This window comes from Spea bombifrons, chromosome 2 (genome assembly GCF_027358695.1).
Source record: "Spea bombifrons isolate aSpeBom1 chromosome 2, aSpeBom1.2.pri, whole genome shotgun sequence".
NCBI lineage: Eukaryota > Metazoa > Chordata > Amphibia > Anura > Pelobatidae > Spea > Spea bombifrons.
Genome location: NC_071088.1, coordinates 39942149 through 39965307, shown reverse-complemented (window position 1 = coordinate 39965307; position 23159 = coordinate 39942149). Strand labels below are relative to the sequence as shown.

At 41.9% G+C, this 23159-nt stretch overlaps 8 non-coding genes across 8 annotated transcripts; 7 read left to right on the top strand and 1 right to left on the bottom strand.

The window, feature by feature from the left end:
• Window positions 1-8535: 8535 nt before the first annotated feature.
• Window positions 8536-8607, top strand: TRNAP-AGG (transfer RNA proline (anticodon AGG)). The gene has a single exon. It is a non-coding gene; the product is annotated as a tRNA-Pro (tRNA).
• Window positions 8608-10667: 2060 nt separating this feature from the next.
• Window positions 10668-10739, top strand: TRNAP-AGG (transfer RNA proline (anticodon AGG)). Its single transcript has one exon. It is a non-coding gene; the product is annotated as a tRNA-Pro (tRNA).
• A 2061-nt stretch (window positions 10740-12800) lies between these two features.
• Window positions 12801-12872, top strand: TRNAP-AGG (transfer RNA proline (anticodon AGG)). The gene has a single exon. It is a non-coding gene; the product is annotated as a tRNA-Pro (tRNA).
• Window positions 12873-14525: 1653 nt separating this feature from the next.
• TRNAP-AGG (transfer RNA proline (anticodon AGG)) lies at window positions 14526-14597 on the top strand. The gene has a single exon. It is a non-coding gene; the product is annotated as a tRNA-Pro (tRNA).
• A 2070-nt stretch (window positions 14598-16667) lies between these two features.
• TRNAP-AGG (transfer RNA proline (anticodon AGG)) lies at window positions 16668-16739 on the top strand. The gene has a single exon. It is a non-coding gene; the product is annotated as a tRNA-Pro (tRNA).
• Window positions 16740-18309: 1570 nt separating this feature from the next.
• Window positions 18310-18381, top strand: TRNAP-UGG (transfer RNA proline (anticodon UGG)). Its single transcript has one exon. It is a non-coding gene; the product is annotated as a tRNA-Pro (tRNA).
• Window positions 18382-20199: 1818 nt separating this feature from the next.
• Window positions 20200-20271, bottom strand: TRNAP-AGG (transfer RNA proline (anticodon AGG)). The gene has a single exon. It is a non-coding gene; the product is annotated as a tRNA-Pro (tRNA).
• A 1986-nt stretch (window positions 20272-22257) lies between these two features.
• Window positions 22258-22329, top strand: TRNAP-AGG (transfer RNA proline (anticodon AGG)). The gene has a single exon. It is a non-coding gene; the product is annotated as a tRNA-Pro (tRNA).
• The last annotated feature ends 830 nt before the right edge of the window (window positions 22330-23159 follow it).

Here is a 23159-nt window from a genome sequence, read left to right as displayed (position 1 = left end):
TGCAATCACGCTCTGCACTTCAAACACCAATAAAAACAACACATACAAAAAAGCATTTGCCACACTGACCCTAGTGTGGCTCCACATGTACTAACCACACACATTCAGGGGAGGGGAGGAGCACAATACTAGACAGATCACATAGCAAATGAATGGTGCAGGTCCGGCTAGTGACCCGAAACAGATATGCGAGTCGTGATCAGGGCCGGCATTAGGTGTTCAGGCCTCCCCTGTGGTGCCCCCTTGTCTGTCATCCCCTGCAGAGTCCTTTCTCCCCTCCTTAACCATGCCACACATCTTTACCTCCCTCATGTACTTCAGGTATAGATCAAATAATACATGGGAACAAGGTATTTCAGGTATAGATCAATTGAATAAGACATACAATCCCTGTATTAGCAGGTATTAATAAATAACACATGGAAGCATAGCATTATAGGTACAAAGCGACTGAATAACATACAAACCCAGTCTTGCAGGTATCGATCAACTGAATATTCACATGTAAATTCCACATTGAAGGTATGGGTCAAATAAATAATGCATGGAAACCTTAAATTGCAGACCAGCCCTAGCACCCAGATTGCACGCATAGGACTTGCTCTGGAACCCAAATTACAAATGTAGGATTTTCCCCAGCACCCAGATTGCATCCACAGAACCTGTCCAGCAGTCACATTGGGTGGACATGGCGATGTTTCCCCCAAACAGCATGTCTCTGTCATCTTTGTCTCCAAACAACATGTAAGTGCCCCCAAACAGCATACTTGTGCCATCTTTGCCCCAGTCTACCTGTGTCATCTTTGCACCCCCTTTACACATCACATCCATGCAACCACACACTTATACATTTATGTGTATATATTAATAAATAAATACATACTCATTCACACACATTCACTCATTTACTCCCTCACACATTCCCTAACCTCATGTGCAGATTTCTCTGTGTTGCTCGTTCCAGCTTTCCCTGGAAAGTACAAGAGAGGTTGCTCTTGATGTGCGAACAACACAGAGGTAAATGCTGGGCCCATGCATAAGTGGTTGCAGGGGTTGCCCCGGCACCTTAGAGTACAGTGGTTGTTGCAGGTTCAAGGGACAGGTGCTATGGATCCCACAGGAACAACTGGGCCCAGGGCAGCTGCCCTTTTTGCCTCACTTTAAAGACGATCCTGGCTTTTGTGTCTCTTTCTCGTTTTATGCAACTCCAGTTCTTCTCTCGCCTCTTCTTGTTCTGTCTCATTGCTTCTGTCTTCTTATTTTGGCTGTTCCTCCCCAGAATCAGCTCTCTTACCCAGGTACTTCCAAAAAAGGGCGCAGCCTCCACACACACCGTTTCCCTTGATTGGAGGGACAAGGCTCTTGTCTTATGCGGAAGTACTCCAAGAAAAGTGTTTCTGTACACCGTAAATGTATGATTTTGTCTAGTAAACTAGGCTAAGATAAAAGGGGTAGAACACATGAAAATGGCTAATATGCAGCTGTCTAAAAAACACTATATTATGGCAAAACTGGTACCGTTTTAACAAAGAAAATAGACAGAATATTTTTAAATGGAGTACCCCTTTATGTGCTGTTCTTTATAGAGCAAGTGCCAGTGTTGAGATTCTCTGATATACCATATACTTGGAGTTCATAAATGAGAATGGACACTATTATTATTATTATTATTATTATTTGCTTTTTCCCATTTTCTTGTGTACATGGAAAAGTCTTTAATAATGGAATGCCCCCCACCCACACTAGCATATATCATGTTTTAGACAGCCATCCAATCAGGGTTTACTTTAAAAAAATCTTATTGTAATTTATTTCATTTCACTTATACTTCGCTTACGGTGATTTTAAATTTGATGGCCCTTTGGTACCATCTACTGTTGTCTTGTAAAATTACAACCATTTACTTCAATGGCGCTTGATGTATTTTTATGGGAACTTAAAGGGGTTTGTTTAGTGAATTATTGACACAAATACTACATTTATGCTATACATTATAGATTAACACTGGCAAGTTTCTCCATCAAGGAGTGAACTGTGCTATAAAGCATATTCAGTATGTGGGGAGACTGATTTACCTATACAAATACACAGGACCAACAAAGCTCTTTGCAACAGAAACCAACTGAATACACACATCTGGATCAATTACTAACTGCACTAAGTTGCATGTATTGTCAGTTTTTCTGGAGTTTCAGTACCTCTTACAATCTATTTTCCTCTGAGGTGTTGTGGACCTAAGGGACTGGGCCAGTGAGGCACAATATGATGATTATTATTATTAATTGATTTGTATACCACCAGCATATTCTGCAGTGTTTTACAATGTTTTTCCTTTGGATACCCTGACATTGGGTGGGACAAATGACATTAACATAGTAACATAGTAACATAGTTCATAAGGTTGAAAAAAGACCAAAGTCCATCGAGTTCAACCTATATACATATTGTGTCCCTACTGTGTTGATCCAGAGGAAGGCAAAAAACCCTTATGAAGCAGATGCCAATTGTCCCAATATTAACATTAATATGTCTTTTAAAAATATACAATGAGGACCTAATATAGTCCCGGACTGGTATACTTTTACACTGCTACATCCAACTTAGGCAATTGTTATCAGGGAAAGAAAAAATGTCGGTGCGCTAAGCTAGTCTCAGCTCCTGTAGAACTACAGCTACATACCCGGGAAACGAAGGAACAAACTCTTACTAAACAACCTTACGTGACCTTATCCTATGTATGTAATCACTGCCTAAACCCTGTGTTTATGTATGTAATCACTGCCTAAACCCCTTCTGATATATTATTATTATTTATTGTTTTATGTAGCGCCATCAAATTCCGTAGCGCTGTATAATGGGTAGACAGGACATAACAAGTAGCATGTAACATAACACATTGACTAACAGAGACAACAGGTGAGGAGGGCCCTGCTCAAATGAGCTTACAATCTAGAGGGAGTTAGGATGTATTACACAATAGGTAAAAGTGCCGTTGTTAGGGATAGACTAGCCACAGTCGTATTGCAGGAGAGGGACTAGGAAAGGTGAGCTAAAGGAATATGGGAGGGCATTAATGTGCTATGTTGTAAGCATCCTTAAAGAAGTGGGTCGTGAGGGATTTTTTGAAGGAATAAAAGCAGGTGGAGAGACGGATAGACCGGGGGAGAGCATTCTAAAGGATAGGGGCAGCCCTTGAGAAATCTTGTAAGCGGGCATGAGAGCTAGAAATCAGAGGAGAGGATTGAAGGAGATCATTGGATGAGCGAAGAGACCGGTTAGGAGTGTATTTAGAAATGAGTGATGAGATGTAAGTAGGGGAACTGCTGTGAAGGGCTTTGAAAGTAAGAGTGAGGATTTTAAAATGAATCCCGAAGCGCACAGGCAGCCAGTGAAGAGACTGACACAGGGGAGAGACGTTAGTAAAGCTATGTGAGAGGAAGATAAGTCTGGCAGCAGCATTCATGGTGTATTGTAGAGGGGTGAGGCGGTTAAGAGGGAGTGTGTAAGACAGAGTTACAGTAGTCAAGACGGGAGGTAGGGAGTGAGCCATGAGAGAGCAGTATCACGGAGGCCAAGATCATAAAGCATTTGAAGGAGAAGAGGGTGGTCCACAGTGTCAAAAGCAACAGAAAGGTCCAGTAGGATTAGCATGGAGTAGTGGCCCTTAGATTTAGCAGTGAGTAAGTCTTTAGTAAGGGTGGTCTCAGTAGAGTGTCGTGGGCGAAAACCAGATTGAAGAGGGTCAAGCAGAAAGTTGGAGTCTAGAAACTTAGTTAATTGTATATAAACAATTATTTCAAGAAGCTTGGAGGTCAAAGGAAGCAGAGGGATGGGACGGTAGTTGGAGAGATCAGTCGGGTCGAGGGAGGACTTTTTCAAGATAGGAGTAATGGTAGCATGCTTGAAGGACGATGGGGCAGATCCAGTAGTGAGGGAGAGGTTGAAGATATGAGTTAGAGTAGGGACAAGGGTAGATGAAAGAGACCGGTTGAGATGGGAAGGGATGGGGTCAAGGGGGCATGTGGTTGGACAAGAGGATAGAAGAAGAGCATGTACATCCTCTTCAGTGACAGCAGAGAAATTAGTTAGTGTAGTGAGGGGAGAAGAGGTCATTGGGTAGGGGGGTGACTGTGCAGATATGTCATCTCTGATAGTTTGAATTTTATTATTGAAGAATGTGGCAAAGTCAGATGCATTAAGGTTAGTGGAAAAGGTAGTAGGGATCGGTCGAAGCAGGGAATGAAAAGTATCAAAGAGTCGTTTAGGGTTGTGAGACAGGGAGGAGATGAAGGAGGTGAAATAGGTTTCTTTAGCAAGGTTAAAAGCAGAGTAGTAGGAACGTAGCATTAATTTATAGTGCAGAAAGTCAGACATGGAATTAGACTTTCGCCAACTATGTTCGGCAGTGCGGGAACATCGTCGTAGTGTCGGGTTACAGTCGTGTGCCAGGGTTGGAAATGTGAACGTTATGAGGAGCGAGTAGTGACCGGTGCTACATGCTCAAGAGCAGATGTGAGAGTGGGGTTATGTATATATATATATATATATAGAGAGAGAGAGAGACTTATATAGATAGACTAGCGTCCCTGTCTTCGCTTCTTCTAATCTGGTACCTTCTGGTTTTTCTTCAGTCCTTTCTTTTCAGTCTTCTTCTGCTGTTCCAAAAAAGTCTATAAAAAAGTGTTATTGGTTTGTTTCTCTGTACACAACATGACAGATATATGACCTCCCTGTGAACTTCTTCCAAACGGCAGCTCTTCCAGTCACTCCCTCTCCACTGATTGGAGGAACAGGGGAAAGGGTGTGCCAGGAGGTACCGCCCATTTTGCCCAATGTAACCTCATGCTAAGCCGCTCAAAATGGTGCAGCTTCCAGACACATCCGCATAATTGTTTTGGACAACATTTTCGTTGTGTTTTTGCCAATGTTTACAGACAACAACTTTTGTTCCTGGCTGTTCACAAAATTCAGAGGCTTTTTTTGATTCGTAAATGAAATCTGTCTCATAGCCCAAGGTCCTGGGTTCAATGATGCACTGACCAACAGATTGTCTGCCTTTTCAGAGTTCCGTTATACTGAATTCAACAGACTCTGCCCATCCAAGGATGTTGAACACTGCCCAGAAAGCTGTGAGGAAAAGAACATCATCCTTGAGTAATGCTGAATTATGTTCCATCAGAGGTGAGGCCGAGGCAAGGGCTCTGTTGGCATGGGTTGAGAATGTCTCTCGTTGTGTCCTGAAGTCTAATTGGCATTGACTCAAGAATCGCAGACGTTCATGAAGTTTTAGCGGACTGCAATCCGCCCTAGAGCTCCAAGGCAATCCTTCTGCCCAATGGTCAGGTGTAAGTTGTGGTGTTTTTCGCAATTCTGACACCAGCAGGTGAAGTAAAAGTTGCAAGGAAATAGGAATAAAAATGGGGGCATTGAAAATAAACTTGTTGTGGAGAATTAACTAGCATAAAGGGGCAACCACAAGCAGGGCGAGATGTTGTAGAGGGGTGAAGATGGTAGCATCACATGAATCTGATAGGTCTATAACAGTGTCCATCATTAGATCCAATGATCAAAGATGTGAGATGCGAGAAGCCAGGACCTGGTCTTGACAATCCTGATGGGTGGATATGTGTACCGAGATTGCAGGGTCAATAGTTAAGCCTCTGATAAACTATCACACTAGAAGGACCAGCAGTACAGGTACTTGGTATACAGTAAGGTTTTGGACAAAAGGATCAGGAGAGTGGAATGGGTATGGAGATCTCAGCTCTTGAGACCATTGGGTCAGTTGTATACAGCAAGTTGCTTGGAATAATAATAACCAATAAATACACAAAACAAAGCAAGCATTCAGAGCATACCCGGCGAATACTATTAAAAAAACATCTAAGGCATAAATATTGAACATTCAGTCACACTATATGGCCATGTATTGCTTAGCCTGCAATTATGTCAAAGTTTGGCCTTACATCACCCTATCTAATTTTTTTATATCTCTTTTTATCTCTCTCTATATTACTTACCAAGGAGCTGAATCAATGGGACTGCACTGAATTTTAACCCAAATGAGACTCTCTGTTTTGTGTACTTATTGGTCATTATTATTCTAGCAGCAACATAGAATAGAATGTGTATGCCTTTCATGCTTTTTAGTTTGTGCACTCCCCTAGTTATTGTGCTGTGCATATTTGCATGTTTTGACCAAACCTAAGGGTTGAGCAGCCCCTCCTGCCACACAGGTGCCTCATTAATGGTGTCCAGAGAAGGCTTTAAATTGCTTGTGAGTCTCATTTGGGTGAAAATGCAAAGCAATCTCACTAATTTAGCTCCTTGGTAAGCATGCATTACTTGAATATGGGGCACCCTGTGCAACTGCACCGCATCTGACACTGCCCTAGAGACACTAACCGACGTGAAGTGCCCCATGATCATACCTGGGAACTCTCTGGGTTTGGCCTGAAGATTGCAGGGTGAAGCACTTGACATGCCCCGCTCCCCGCCCATTTTCCCTTGAAATAGTGGTGTTTCCAGCAGACTTCAGCGGGAACGCCCCTAACATCAGCAGAAACGCCCACCGACATCAGCAGGACCTCCCCCTGATGTCAGCGGGACCTCCCCCTGATGTCAGCTGAACTGCCCACCGACATCAGCAGGACCGCCCACCAACATCAGTGGGCAGTCCTGGCCGTGTCCCGCAAGGCAAGGCTCTAGGTAGCCAGAGGCCAAAAGTTCCCAGGTATGCCCATGATCCATGTTATACAAGAGGAAGGACCTGCAGTAGGGATAGAAACAAACATCAGAAATAACCATTTATAATAAAGGAGTGCAAAGCTTTGCCTAGGCTTATTCCAACTTCCATGATATCCATTACTTCCTAAAAACGTTTTACTTTTTTCTCCTCTAACCTTCAGACCCCAAACTTATCTAATTGGGGCTCCTAAAGCAGACTAACTTCCATTTACCAATCCGCCAAATCACTACTCGTGCATCCCACACTGACCGTCTGACAAACGGGCTCACTCAACGGGCCAGACTGAGCAAAGAGGCTCAATGTGGGAAAGCCCTGGCTCCCCTGCCCAGGTAACTGACCCTGCTGAGGGTAACAGAGGGACTCCTGGACAAGGGAAGGTCAGGGATGAAACAGGCTGAAGGATGCAAGGTATGACCTAGAACCCCTATTCGACTGGGATCCTGCCATGGGGGAGACAGAGGGAGGGAGAGGTGGGCCCACCTGCTTCACCTAGCCCCAATAGATCCCTAAGCTGCTCCCTGCGCCAGTCACCCCTACACTTCCCTGGAGCTTCCCTTACTGCTCCACTAACCCCTGCAAGTCCGCCATTGTGGGAACATGCCGGGCCAAGGTACTCACTGTCCCGAAACAGCATACTGGACCACCTGTGACAATGTGGGAAAAGAGAAATTTTTAGTGCATTTATTCTTGGTCACATAGGATTAGATGCAAGAGAAAAACTATCTTTTCTTCTTGGCAGATGTAAAATGCACTGCAGAGATTTACACATTTATTACCTGTCTAGTGCTCAAAGGTTTATTCCTTAACCAGTGGCACCTTTTGGAATAGTAACTTAGTGAACAGACATTGTGTGTAACAGTGTAGATGGGCCTGTGGGACAGGAGAGAAGATCAGTACCTGTGAGAGCTCCAACACATATGACATGGCAGGGTGATGCAGGCTGTGTTGAGCGGCAGCCCACACAGACCTACATGGGGTCACATGAGATCACTCTAGTGGCTTCAGAGAACAAGTATCCATTTGTAAATCTGATGCAGACTCCATTCTTGTTGGCTCCTCTACCAATTATTTAAGACAACCTAACAGATAGTAGATTTTGTTTCACTATACTACATTTTAGTAACCCCCACTAAATCCACATTCTCACTTGTTATCATTGCACCAGCTACTTTTTAACCTCCATCTCACATATATGCCTTGCCCAGCCTCCTCCACCAATTGAGGGGGGGGGCAAGTAGGCTTAACCTGTAGAATCCCATTGCCTCCTATCCTAGTACAAACGTCTCTTTATAAAACCTATAAACCACATACTAAGTATATTTGATCTTTTTGCTAGTGATGTAATCCACCTTTTTATACAGTTCCAAATAGGACACGTTTGGGAAACAAAACCAAATACTTGTTCCTGACACCATTTCCCCACCTCTTAAATCTAAAAACTTAATTAGCAACATTCTACCATCCTGTCACCAGTAAAACCTCAGAAAAAAAGATGGAATGGATGCAACTTGCTGCAGAGCTTTTGCCAAATTAATTTGGCATGTCTGTAAAAATTTTTGGAGACTCATGTCAGTCTAAATGTGTTTATCTCTCATAGTCTCTTTTGTAACAATATTTTAAGTCAAAATTGCTGCTCTGTTGGCAGTCTCCAGAAACTGTTCGGTGCGATGCTGTGAACTGTTTTTTTTCTCATACCATTAAGTGTAATGTGATGCTACACTCTACATTCTAAACTCTATCTTCTACGTCCATCTAAAGTTATGTTGTTTGAAACATCTGGAACAGCTGGCTCGTTGGTCTAGGGGTATGATTCTCGCTTAGGGTGCGAGAGGTCCCGGGTTCAAATCCCGGACGTGCCCTGTTTTGCGGGTACTGTTTTTAAAAAATCTTCTGCTGTGTCCCGTTTTGTCTGCTTTTAAATTCCATAAATGTGTGAAAGATAATACCTTTACTGGCTAACCAAAGAATAACAGATCACATGCTTTCAAGACTGTCTAGGTCTCTCCTTGAGCCATATATGTGTATGTTGTTTAAATTCTGTTTATTGAAAATTAGAAGAGGACACATTTGCATATAACATGTGAAGTATCAGGCAGTGTGAGTGACTAACATAGTCCGAAGAATAACGGGGTTCTTGCAGGTCAACGCAAAACTTTACAAATTTAGTTGTCATGTAAATTCAAAATGATTATCGGTGTATCCTGCGACTTAGTGAAAATATCTCCGTGGTCCAAAAACATATGAACGTATGAATGCAAAGAAAGGTTACAGAAATAAGATAGGAAAAGAGGTATAGGAGGGGGGTTAGAATGATGCATCAAAAAGGTCAGGTAGCTTTCATAGGGTATACTGTTAAATAGTGTAACTGAGTAAGGCTTGTTTTCAGGTGTCACCTTTCAAAAAGTCAGTCCAATGAAAATATTGTCATGCACGCAATATGCCTTTTACTTGAGCTGAAAGTTGTAAGTCCTCAGATACCCTGATGGATTTGAGACGATCGACTCTTGGTATGTGTAAAAATATGGACATGGGCTCCAACAAGATGTCGGGCAGGCATAAGTATCTGAGCAACTTTGACAAGGGTCAAATTGTGATGGCTAGACGACTGGGTCAGAGCATCTCCAAATCTGCATCTCTTGTGGGGAGTTCCAGGTATGCAGTGCTCAGTACCTATGAAAAGTGGTCCAAGGAAGGAAAAGCAGTGAACCGTTGACAGGGTCATGGGCTGTCAAGGCTTATTGGTGCATTTGGGGGGACAAAGGCTGGCCCATGTGGTTAAATCCAACAGACGAGCTACTGTAGCTCAAATTACTTAAAAAGTTAATGCTGGTTCTGATAGAAAGGTGTCAAAAAACACAGTGCATCGCAGGTTGTTGACCAGTCAAGGGGCCCATGCTGGCTCCTGTCCACTGCCGAAAGCACCTACAATGTGCATGTGTTTATAAGAACTGGACCACGGAGCAATAGAAGAAGGTGGCCAGGTCTGATGAATCACGGTTTCTTTTACATCATGCAGTTGGCAGGTGCGCATGCGCCACCTACCCGGAGAACACATGGCACAAGGATGCATCGATGGAGGTCCCACCTTGAAACTTACAGGACTTAAAGGATCTGCTGCTAATGTCTTGGTGTCAGATACCACAGCACACCTTCAGGGGTCCATGCTTCAATGGGTCAGGGCTATTTTGGTGGCAAAAGGGGGACCTACACAATATTAGGCAGGTGGTCATAATGCTGTGGCTGATCATTATATATATATGGAGGAATGTTCCTTTGTGGCTGGAGCACCTCCAGCAGAGATTTTTGCTATGGAACTAATTGTGGTCAGTGATTTGACAAAATGTCTGCGTTGGACATATAGAAAGTGGATACATTAGTATGTGGGTGTCCATTGGTGACTTAATCTGTCATTTTTGCGTTATGTGGCCTAGCCTGGGATATGTTAGTCTTCCAGGGACCAATTTGTTGAAAGTCACTCCTGCAAGACCTGCGATGCAATCCACCTTTTTATACAGTTCCAAATAGGACAAGTTTGGGAAACAAAACCAAATCCTTGTTCCTGACACCATTTCCCCACCTCTTAAATCTAAAAACTCTTAATTAGCAGCATTCTACCATCCTGTCACCAGTAAAACCTCAGAAAAAAGATGGAATGAATGAAACTTGCTGCAGAGCTTTTGCTAAATTAATATGGTATATCTGTAAATATTTTTGGAGACCCATGTCAGTCTAAATGTGTTTATTTCTCATAGTCTCTTTTGTAACAATATTTTAAGTCAAAATTGCTGCTGTGTTGGCAGTCTCCACGAGTTGTTTGGTGCTATGCTGTAAACTGTTTTTTTAAGTGTAATATGATGCTACATTCTACTTCCATCTAAAGTTATGTTGCTTGAAACATCTGGAAAATGATTCATCAGCTGGCTCGTTGGTCTAGGGGTATGATTCTCGCTTAGGGTGCGAGAGGTCCCGGGTTCAAATCCCGGACGAGCCCTGTTTTGCGGGTACTGTTTTTTTTTTAAAACTTCTGCTGTGTCTTCTTTTGTCTGCTTTTAAATTCCATAAATGTGTGAAAGATAATACCTTTACTGGCTAACCAAAGAATAACCGATCACAAGCTTTCAAGACTGTCTAGGTCTCTCCTTGAGCCATATATGTGTATGTTGTTGAAATTCTGTTTATTGATAATTAGAAGAGGACACATTTGCATAAAACATGTGAAATATCAGGCAGTGTGAGTGACTAACATAGTCCGAAGAATAACGGGGTTCTTGCAGGTCAACGCAAAACTTTACAAATTCAATTGTCATGTAAATTCAAAATGATTATTGGTGTATCCTGCTACTTAGTGAAAATATCTCCGTGGTCCAAAAACATATGAACGTATGAATGCAAAGAAAGGTTACAGAAATAAGATAGGAAAAGAGGTATAGGAGGAGGGTTAGAATGATGCATCAAAATGGTCAGGTAGCTTTCATAGGGTATACTGTTAAATAGTGTAACTGAGTAAGGCTTGTTTTCAGGTGTCACCTTTCAAAAAGTCAGTCCAATGAAAATATTGTCATGCACGCAATATGCCTTTTACTTGAGCTGAAAGTTGTAAGTCCTCAGATACCCTGATGGATTTGAGATAATCGACTCTTGGTATGTGTAATAATATGGACATGGGCTCCAACAAGATGTTGGGCAGGCATAAGTATCCGAGCAACTTTGACAAGGGTCAAATTGTGATGGCTAGACGACTGGGTCAGAGCATCTCCAAATCTGCATCTCTTGTGGGGAGTTCCAGGTATGCAGTGCTCAGTACCTATGAAAAGTGGTCCAAGGAAGGAAAAGCAGTGAACCGTTGACAGGGTCATGGGCTGTCAAGGCTTATTGATGCGCGTGGGGGTACAAAGGCTGGCCCATGTGGTCAAATCCAACAGACGAGCTACTGTAGCTCAAATTACTTAAAAAGTTAATGCTGGTTCTGATAGAAAGGTATCAGAACAAACAGTGCATCGCAGGTTATTGACCAGTCAAGGTGCCCATGCTGGCTCCTGTCCACTGCCGAAAGCACCTACAATGGGCATGTGTGTATAAGAACTAGACCACGGAGCAATAGAAGAAGGTGGCCAGGTCTGATGAATCACGGTTTCTTTTACATCATGCGGATGGCCGGGTGTGTATGCGCCACCTACCTGGAGAACACATGGCACAAGGATGCATCGATGGAGGTCCCACCTTGAAACTTACAGGACTTAAAGGATCTGCCGCTAATGTCTTGGTGCCAGATACCACAGCACACCTTCAGGGGTCCATGCATCAATGGGTCAGGGCTATTATGGTGGAAAAAGGGAGACCTACACAATATTAGGCAGGTGGTCATAATGCTGTGGCTGATCATTATATATATATGGAGGAATGTTCCTTTGTGGCTGGAGCACCTCCAGCAGAGATTTTTGCTATGGAACTAATTGTGGTCAGTGATTTGACAAAATGTCTGAGTTGGAGATATAGAAAGTGGTTACATTAGTATGTGGGTGTCCATTGGTGACTTAATCTGTCATTTTTGCGTTATGTGGCCTAGCCTGGGATATGTTAGTCTTCCAGGGACCAATTTGTTGAAAGTGACTCCTGCAAGACCTGCGATGCAATCCACCTTTTTATACAGTTCCAAATAGGACAAGTTTGGGAAACAAAACCAAATCCTTGTTCCTGACACCATTTCCCCACCTCTTAAATTTAAAAACTCTTAATTAGCAGCATTCTACCATCCTGTCACCAGTAAAACCTCAGAAAAAAGATGGAATGAATGCAACTTGCTGCAGAGCTTTTGCTAAATTAATATGGCATATCTGTAAATATTTTTGTGGACCCATGTCAGTCTAAATGTGTTTATCTCTCATAGTCTCTTTTGTAACAATATTTTAAGTCAAAATTGCTGCTGTGTTGGCAGTCTCCACGAGTTGTTTGGTGCTATGCTGTAAACTTTTTTTAAGTGTAATATGATGCTACATTCTACTTCCATCTAAAGTTATGTTGTTCGAAACATCTGGAAAAAGATTCAACAGCTGGCTCGTTGGTCTAGGGGTATGATTCTCGCTTAGGGTGCGAGAGGTCCCGGGTTCAAATCCCGGACGAGCCCTGTTTTGCGGGTACTGTTTTTTTAAAAAACTTCTGCTGTGTCTTCTTTTGTCTGCTTTTAAATTCCATAAATGTGTGAAAGATAATACCTTTACTGGCTAACCAAAGAATAACCGATCACAAGCTTTCAAGACTGTCTAGGTCTCTCCTTGAGCCATGTATGTGTATGTTGTAAGTCCTCAGATACCCTGATGGATTTGAGACGATCGACTCTTGGTATGTGTAATAATATGGACATGGGCTCCAACAAGATGTTGAGCAGGCATAAGTATCTGAGCAACTTTGACAAGGGTCAAATTGTGATGGCTAGACGACTGGGTCAGAGCATCTCCAAATCTGCATCTCTTGTGGGGAGTTCCAGGTATGCAGTGCTCAGTACCTATGAAAAGTGGTCCAAGGAAGGAAAAGCAGTGAACCGTTGACAGGGTCATGGGCTGTCAAGGCTTATTGGTGCATGTGAGCGGACAAAGGCTGGCCCATGTGGTCAAATCCAACAGACGAGCTACTGTAGCTGAAATTACTTAAAAAGTTAATGCTGGTTCTGATAGAAAGGTGTCAAAAAACACAGTGCATCGCAGGTTGTTGACCAGTCAAGGTGCCCATGCTGGCTCCTGTCCACTGCCGAAAGCACCTACAATGTGCATGTGCGTATAAGAACTGGACCACGGAGAAATAGAAGAAGGTGGCCAGGTCTGATGAATCACAGTTTCTTTTACATCATGCGGATGGCCGGGTGCGTATATGCCACCTACCTGGAGAACACATGGCACAAGGATGCATCGATGGAGGTCCCACCTTGAAACTTACAGGACTTAAAGGATCTGCTGCTAATGTCTTGGTGCCAGATACTACAGCACACCTTCAGGGGTCCATGCATCAATGGGCCAGGGCTATTTTGGTGGCAAAAGGGGGACCTACACAATATTAGACAGGTGGTCATAATGCTGTGGCTGATCATTATATATATATATATATATATATATATATATATATATATGGAGGAATGTTCCTTTGTGGCTGGAGCACCTCCAGCAGAGATTTTTGCTATGGAACTAATTGTGGTCAGTGATTTGACAAAGTGTCTGAGTTGGAGATATAGAAAGTGGTTACATTAGTATGCGGGTGTCCATTGGTGACTTAATCTGTCATTTTTGCGTTATGTGGCCTAGCCTGGGATATGTTAGTCTTCCAGGGACCAATTTGTTGAAAGTGACTCCTGCAAGACCTGCGATGCAATCCACCTTTTTATACAGTTCCAAATAGGACAAGTTTGGGAAACACAACCAAATCCTTGTTCCTGACACCATTTCCCCACCTCTTAAATCTAAAAACTCTTAATTAGCAGCATTCTACCATCCTGTCACCAGTAAAACCTCAGAAAAAAAGATGGAATGAATGCAACTTGCTGCAGAGCTTTTGCTAAATTAATATGGTATATCTGTAAATATTTTTGGAGACCCATGTCAGTCTAAATGTGTTTATTTCTCATAGTCTCTTTTGTAACAATATTTTAAGTCAAAATTGCTGCTGTGTTGTCTCCACAAGCTGTTTGGTGCTATGCTGTAAACTGTTTTTTTAAGTGTAATATGATGCTACATTCTACTTCCATCTAAAGTTATGTTGCTTGAAACATCTGGAAACAGATTTAACAGCTGGCTCGTTGGTCTAGGGGTATGATTCTCGCTTAGGGTGCGAGAGGTCCCGGGTTCAAATCCCGGACGAGCCCTGTTTTGCGGGTACTGTTTCTTAAAAAAACTTCTGCTGTCTTCTTTTGTCTGCTTTTAAATTCCATAAATGTGTGAAAGATAATACCTTTACTGGCTAACCAAAGAATAACAGATCACAAGCTTTCAAGACTGTCTAGGTCTCTCCTTGAGCGATATATGTGTATGTTGTTTAAATTTTGTTTATTGATAATTAGAAGAGGACACATTTGCATATAACATGTGAAATATCAGGCAGTGTGAGTGACTAAGATAGTCCGAAGAATAGCGGGGTTCTTGCAGGTCAATGGAAACCATTACAAATTCAGTTGTCATGTAAATTCAAAATGATTATCGGTGTATCCTGCGACTTAGTGAAAATATCTCTGTGGTCCAAAAACATATGAACGTATGAATGCAAAGAAAGGTTACAGAAATAAGATAGGAAAAGAGGTATAGGAGGAGGGTTAGAATGATGCATCAAAATGGTCAGGTAGCTTTCATAGGGTATACTGTTAAATAGTGTAACTGAGTAAGGCTTGTTTTCAGGTGTCACCTTTCAAAAAGTCAGTCCAATGAAAATATTGTCATGCACGCAATATGCCTTTTACTTGAGCTGAAAGTTGTAAGTCCTCAGATACCCTGATGGATTTGAGATGATCGACTCTTGGTATGTGTAATAATATGGACATGGTCTCCAACAAGATGTTGGGCAGGCATAAGGATCTGAGCAACTTTGACAAGGGTCAAATTGTGATGGCTAGACGACTGGGTCAGAGCATCTCCAAATCTGCATCTCTTGTGGGGAGTTCCAGGTATGCAGTGCTCAGTACCTATGAAAAGTGGTCCAAGGAAGGAAAAGCAGTGAACCGTTGACAGGGTCATGGGCTGTCAAGGCTTATTGATGCGCGTGGGGGTACAAAGGCTGGCCCATGTGGTCAAATCCAACAGACGAGCTACTGTAGCTCAAATTACTTAAAAAGTTAATGCTGGTTCTGATAGAAAGGTATCAGAACAAACAGTGCATCGCAGGTTGTTGACCAGTCAAGGTGCCCATGCTGGCTCCTGTCCACTGCCGAAAGCACCTACAATGGGCATGTGTGTATAAGAACTGGACCACCGAGCAATAGAAGAAGGTGGCCAGGTCTGATGAATCACGGTTTCTGTTACATCATGCGGATGGCCGGGTACGTATGCGCCACCTACCTGGAGAACACATGGCACAAGGATGCATCGATGGATGTCTCACCTTGAAACTTACAGGACTTAAAGGATCTGCCGCTAATGTCTTGGTGCCAGATACCACAGCACACCTTCAGGGGTCCATGCATCAATGGGTCAGGGCTATTATGGTGGCAAAAGGGAGACCTACACAATATTAGGCAGGTGGTCATAATGCTGTGGCTGATCATTATATATATATATATATATATATGGAGGAATGTTCCTTTGTGGCTGGAGCACCTCCAGCAGAGATTTTTGCCATGAAACTAATTGTGGTCAGTGATTTGACAAAATGTCTGAGTTGGAGATATAGAAAGTGGTTACATTAGTATGTGGGTGTCCATTGGTGACTTAATCTGTCATTTTTGCGTTATGTGGCCTAGCCTGGGATATGTTAGTCTTCCAGGGACCAATTTGTTGAAAGTGACTCCTGCAAGACCTGCGATGCAATCCACCTTTTTATACAGTTTCAAATAGGACAAGTTTGGGAAACAAAACCAAATCCTTGTTCCTGACACCATTTCCCCACCTCTTAAATCTAAAAACTCTTAATTAGCAGCATTCTACCATCCTGTCACCAGTAAAACCTCGGAAAAAAGATGGAATGAATGCAACTTGCTGCAGAGCTTTTGCTAAATTAATATGGCATATCTGTAAATATTTTTGGGGACCCATGTCAGTCTAAATGTGTTTATCTCTCATAGTCTCTTTTGTAACAATATTTGAAGTCAAAATTGCTGCTGTGTTGGCAGTCTCCACGAGTTGTTTGGTGCTATGCTGTAAACTTTTTTTAAGTGTAATATGATGCTACATTCTACTTCCATCTAAAGTTATGTTGCTTGAAACATCTGGAAAAAGAGTCAACAGCTGGCTCGTTGGTCTAGGGGTATGATTCTCGCTTAGGGTGCGAGAGGTCCCGGGTTCAAATCCCGGACGAGCCCTGTTTTGCGGGTACTGTTTTTAAAAATCTTCTGCTGTCTTCTTTTGTCTGCTTTTAAATTCCATAAATGTGTGAAAGATAATACCTTTACTGGCTAACCAAAGAATAACCGATCACAAGCTTTCAAGACTGTCTAGGTCTCTCCTTGAGCCATATATGTGTATGTTGTTTAAATTCTGTTTATTGATAATTAGAAGAGGACAGGAATGCAGGAATACATAATTCAACAACACTTGTGATAATGGATGCTTTGTAGTAAATCTCTATGTCAGGCCTAAGCATCCAATAGATTTGCTGTGGATTAGGTATTGATACTCAAGGCTAGGGCCCTGGGAACCCCAAATAAACTTGGAAATCATCTGTTTCATATTCCAGAAAAAAAGGCCTTAGTATTGTAAAGACTTACCTCTGTGTACATCAGAGGTAATTATGTGACCATTGGTATACCAGTCCCAAGTAGGCAGACGTCTTCTTGCTTGGAGTCAGAAGTTGAACTACCCTTACCACGAATCGCAGGCAGCAGCCGCAGCAGTACCAGTACCAGCTAACATCTTCAATCTATTACTAGTGCTAAAATCCTGTCCACCGTACCTACCAAAGTAAGTGCCTAATTTTCTACATCAAACCAAGTTGCAGACCTCAAAGTGCCAACAATGAATATTAAACATGGAGAGGAAGTTTTTTTCATTACAAAATTACTATTCACAAAAGTGTGCATCAATTTGCCTATATCAATTATGTTTGTTTTTTAAGCATAGAAACAAAGATTGTGTCCGCAGAAAATAACTATTTGGCCCATCTATCTGCCCAAGCAGAAAAACACATGAAAAGAGGGTCTATTTGTGAAAAGGATTTTATTAAATAACATTAGCATTTGCACTGAAATTATATCAGTGTATAATAAAAAAATGGAGCCACTCACTCATTCACTCTTTCATTCACCTAATCATTAATTCTCACACATTCATTCACACACATCATTTACACATATGCAACCCTGGAGCAGCCGGCTCAAGGAATCAGGCATTGTGTAATTGAGGTAAGGTATGATTGGAGAGTTTCATGAGTGACTGGCAAGGTGAGTAACTGACAAAGTCTATGTTGGACCAGAAGTCCTTGGCTTTCATACATTTCCAGTTCACCGAGGTAGATCTAGTCATATACACTTGCTAGGCCAGTGGCTACATTGAATGGGGGGGGGGTACCTTTTGTAAATTAACTGTGGAGTGATGCCTGGTTGACTAGTTCTGGAAGTTCTGGAGCTAGTAAGTGGAGTGATTCAGAGAATGGAGAGAAGTCATCAGGTGTCTTAACAATGTGGGTAAGTGAAGCTTTGCAGACTATAGTGGATCGTGGATACCCTCAACAGAACAGGATGTTTGATTTTCTCTAGGCAAAGTAGGAAAAAAAAAAAGGGTATGGGGTGATCCTAGTTCATTTTCTTTCTACAGCTAACACAGGATAACTGTATACCTTTATTGAATATGTTGGAGGTGTAATTTGATGCTACAGTACATTCCTTTTTATCTAAAGCTGCATTTCTTTAAACATCTGAAAAAAGATGTCCATCTGGCTCGTTGGTCTAGGGGTATGATTCTCGCTTTGGGTGCGAGAGGTCCCGGGTTCAAATCCCGGACGAGCCCTCTTTTGGGGGCACTATTTTTAATATCATCTGTCCTATATTGGTTTGTTACCTGTTAACGCTTGATTCTGCTAAATGTGATCAAGTATGTATATTTTGTTTTATAAATTCAACATCTATTAAAAAACGACATTGTTTCAGTTATCAAGGCTCCCAATCTAAAGGTCTAGAAATAGGTTTCTCCATTGTACTTTTGATTATCATTGTAGACGTCATTAGCGATATGATTGTGGAGTCCATCTAGAGACCTGCCTTGAGTTCTTGCATTCTTTTCCTGTCTTCTCCTCGTTCCTTTTATAAAATCATCATTTAAAAACAACCCCAAAAATAGTGTCGCCACTAAAAAAGCAACACCAAAGCCTTACAAAAATAATTCTTTAAAATTAAAAAATTCAGGATACATTTTGCCTCATTTGTTTGGCATGAATCGGCCAGAATCGAAAAACAAATACTGAAGCCCCTAGAACTGACAGCAAGCAGAACAGATATCACTGGACACCCATAGAAAACATATCTTGTACTGCCCATCCTAAATACTGAACAGTCAAATACAACACGACTAGCATTTCCTCTAAGCATAGCTTTGTAATTTAAGCCACTAATAACAATGAAATCACTTTCTTAAAGGTGCTCAGTGGTATCAGGTTTGGTTACCAGCTCTTCTAGGTGGTTCCATTAACATGGACCTTGTAAAGTAAGTTTTGTATCAATATAAAGCCTTAAACTAAAGTAGTGACTTGCCATGTCACTGCCTTGCCTTTTATTAAAATATTCTGACAATTACTTCTATTATGTTAAAGAGTTTATTTTCAGTATTATCAGTACTACCATCAAGCTCCACTGAATAAAACAAATTGAGATTAATTTTAAGTATTTATCCAAATGTTTGGCATATAGGGAGGTATAAGGCATTTCAGGAGGCAGAGTGGCATTAAGGGGGTTAAAAGGCATATCATAGAGCACTCTGCCTACAGAAATGCCTTATGCCCCCCATTTAACACCCCTCCCAAACAAAATCTTACCGGTGCTTCTAACTCCCGGTGTGTTGTCCAGGCAGTATGTAGACAACTTCCACTGCAGCCAGAAGGAGGTGCGGTTAGCAACGGGGGTTGTCTGCGTCCATCGCGCAGACCTTCCCCGGCTGTCAGAGACAATTCTCCGGTGAGGGGAACTCTGATCTCTGACAGCCAGGGAAGGTCTGCGCGATGGACGCAGACAACCCCCGCTGCTAACCGGAAAAAAACCTTGTCTTATAATCGAGCAAATGCGGTATTTAGGATGGACAGTACAAGATATGTTTTCTGTGGGTGTCCAGTGATATCTGTTCTACTTGCCGTCAGTTCTAGGGGCTTCAGTATTTGTTTTTCGATCCTGGCCGATTCATGCCAATCAAATAAAGCAAAATGTATCTTGAATTTTTTTTATTTTTAAAGAATTATTTTTGTAAGGCTTTGTTTGGTGCTGCTGTTTTAGTGTTTGGCGACTATTTTTTGGGTTGTTCTTAAATGATGATTTTATAAAAGCAATGAGGAGAAGACGGGAAAAGAATGTGAGAACTCAAGGCAGGTCTCTAGATGGACTCCACAATCATATCGCTAATGGCGTCTACAATGATAATCAAAAGTACAATGGAGAAACGTATTTCTCGACCCTTTTACTCAGATTGGGAGCCTTGATAACGGAAACAATTTCGTTTTTAATAGTTGTTGAATTTATAAAACAAAATATACATTCTTGACCACATTCAGAAGAATCAAGCGTTAACAGGTAACAAACCAATATAGGACAGATGATATTAAAAATAGTGCCCCCCAAAACAGGGCTCGTCCGGGATTTGAACCCGGGACCTCTCGCACCCTAAGCGAGAATCATACCCCTAGACCAACGAGCCAGATGAACATCTTTTTCCAGATGTTGAAATAAATTCAGCTTCAGATAAATAGGAATGTACTGTAGCATCAAATTACACCTCCAACATATTCAATAAGGGTATACAGTTATCCTGTGTTAGCTGTAGAAAGAAAATGAACTAGGATCATCCCCATACCCTTTTTTTGTACTTTACCTAGAGAAAATCAAACATCCTGTTCTGTTGAGGGTAACCACGATCCACTATAGTCTGCAAAGCTTCACTTACGAACATTGTTAAGACACCTGATGACTTTTCTCCATTCTCTGAATCACTCCACTTACTAGCTCCAGAACTTCCAGACTGGATATTCTTTACTACAGAAGAAAAGCAACGCCTTATGCTGTTAAATCAGTCCTGGCAGCCTAGATCCCAGAGGAAAAAAATGGTATAGACATCCTCCTCAGGTTGTTGAACATGCCTGATCCGTGAATCAGTGAACTAGTCAAACAGGCATCACTCCACAGTTACAGGTCGGTCCAGTCACAACAGGGATAGTAATCTGTGCACATATACATATACAACCCAACCACTAAAGACTTTACACATTATTCCGGCCTTCAGGTTATATTATCCCGCATAGTTTATCTTTTCATTTCCAATAGACATCTACACATAGTTTAGTCCACCCATATAGAAAACACCAAGTGCAGTGGACATACCCTGATCACTATACAACTATGTATTCTGTCTTGCTGCCCCAGTTTCTGAAGGCTCTAAACTCTCTGGACTTGTTATTTCCTCTTTAGACACAATTTTGGGAAAGACTCCTGAATGTACTGCAGACACAATGCTATTTGCAAAAACAAGTTCACCCTGACTTTATTTGCAGAGCTCTTTTCCATTCCGATTGTCCCCTAAGATAAAATATCTAGGTATCTTTCTCACTATCTTCTTAACTATTAAGACAGCACCAAAGGAGGATCTCGTCAGCTAGTCTGAAGAACACATCTCTTGGTTCTATAGGGTGGCAATGGCGAAGATACATTTTCTTCCTAGAATCTTGTATATTATTTAAACCCTCCCTATACGTGTACCTGTAACATACCAATAGGTATGACAACCCCAATGCACAAAACAGGTGTCAGAACTAGACTTGTGCATGTTGATCAAAATCAATTCCGATTAAAATTCTTTTTGTTTTTGGCGCGTTCGTTTTGGGGCAACAAACTTCGTTTCCTGGCCGTTTGACCCAGATGAAATTCGGGGGCCTTTTTTGATTCGGAAGACCAAAGTATAATGGCTGCTGCTCAAATGGCTGATGTTCTGGTGGGTCTAGTGCAACTGCTCTGCATTGGTGCAAGGGATTGGGATTGTATGTTAGTAGTATTTTAAAGGAAAAAAGTGTTATGTATCAGGAAACTTATTTTAGCCTGTCTTAGAGTTAACCTGCTTCCTGCTGCCTCCTCCACTGGCCAAGCAAACTGGCAGAAACTAAAATGAGGAGCTTAGGCTGATAGGACAGATTTTATCAGGGTCTTGTTGTTTGTTGCGCACTGGGAGCACATGTGTGGCTCACAGGGTGGGCTCCCTTATTACTCTAGCTGAAAGGGTCCACTTGCACAAATCTGAGTGCAGAAAACCCCTGATCGGGTGATGCATGCAGCAGCTCAGGTCTCTGCTCTGAGGCGAGATAGGGGGATTCATGATCTGGCAGGACCACTGTGAGACCTCCAGGGCGATCGACTGTTTTGTCCCATAGGCTAAGTAGAAAAAAAGTAAAGGTGGTGCTTCTTGCTCCGTGGGCAGTGGGGGCGAAAGAGTAGGAAGGATGGCAGAGGATTAGGGGATGCTTAAGAGGGGCTTCTGCCGTAAGCTGCCATTTTTGAAACCCTGCAGGTATATTTTTTCCCATATTTACAGCTAACACAGTATGACTTTATACCTTTATTCAATGTGATGGTGGTGTAATATGATGCTATAGTACAAGCTCCATTTATTTAACCATCTGGACCACACAAACCGTCTGGCTCGTTGGTCTAGGGGTATGATTCTCGCTTAGGGTGCGAGAGGTCCCGGGTTCAAATCCCGGACGAGCCCTCTTTTTGGAAGACTACCTTTAATATCTCTCTTATATTGATTTGTTACTTTAGCTTGATTCTGCTGAATGTTATGAAGTATGTATATTTTGTTGTTAAGTCAACATCCACTAAAAACGACATTGTTTCTCTTTCTCAAGGCTCAGAAAAGAAAAAAGTTGAGCATTTGCAGCTTTCAAAAGTTTTCCTGTCTTCCTTAGGTATTATAGTTTAAAAATAAAACAAAAAAAAACAGTATAGAAAAAGCTCCAAATTATTCCAAATAGTTGCAGGATTCTCCAAGGTAATCAAACCCAAATATTAACTTAACTCACACATCAGAACTGAAATCCTGCCATTAAAACCTAACTTAGATCCCTGACGAAAATGTAGTTACATAGAAATGCGCGTCAGGTTTTATTTATTTTCTTTTTCTGTTATTAGGCAGTCTTAGAATCTTTTACAGGCGAAGCAGATCAATAGATTAGAGTACTTCACTTCTGTCGGCTGCTGGCTAGTCCCTGTTTTGGGGGAGAATTTTTCATTTGGACTGGATATGATAGACTTGCAGTCTGTGGAGGAGGAGTTTTAAATATAGCCTGTTTGCAGTTTACAGACTGCTACAATTTAGATACAGTATATTACATTGTGTTTTTTTAATAATAACCCATAAACAAACATACACTGCCCTCACACACACCTGCCCATAAACACACATATACACATACACTGCCCTTACACACACCTGTCCACACACACACACACACACACATGTATACACATGCACTGCCCTTACACACACCTGCCCATACACACATATACACATACACACACCTGCCCATACACACATAT